Source organism: Gorilla gorilla, chromosome 4 (genome assembly GCF_029281585.2).
Source record: "Gorilla gorilla gorilla isolate KB3781 chromosome 4, NHGRI_mGorGor1-v2.1_pri, whole genome shotgun sequence".
Lineage (NCBI taxonomy): Eukaryota > Metazoa > Chordata > Mammalia > Primates > Hominidae > Gorilla > Gorilla gorilla.
The window spans coordinates 99,796,283-99,796,513 of NC_073228.2; positions in this window are offsets into that span (position 1 = coordinate 99,796,283).

Consider the following 231-nt stretch of genomic DNA (forward strand, 5'->3'; position numbering starts at 1 on the left):
GTCGCTGGGCACATCTAAAATTTGAATAAATGTAATGAGATCAACAAACAACTAAAAAGTAAACTGATGCTATCCACATTTGTCAAGCACACGAGTATGCCTGCCAGTTTGAAGGTGCTTGCGCGGCGCTGTCGGCCAGAGATCTCTATCAACCAGGGTCATCTGCCGGCAATGCCATAGAGGCGGTCCCGGGGGCGGGCCTTCTTGGGTCACGTGGACGGCCTCGCCCCG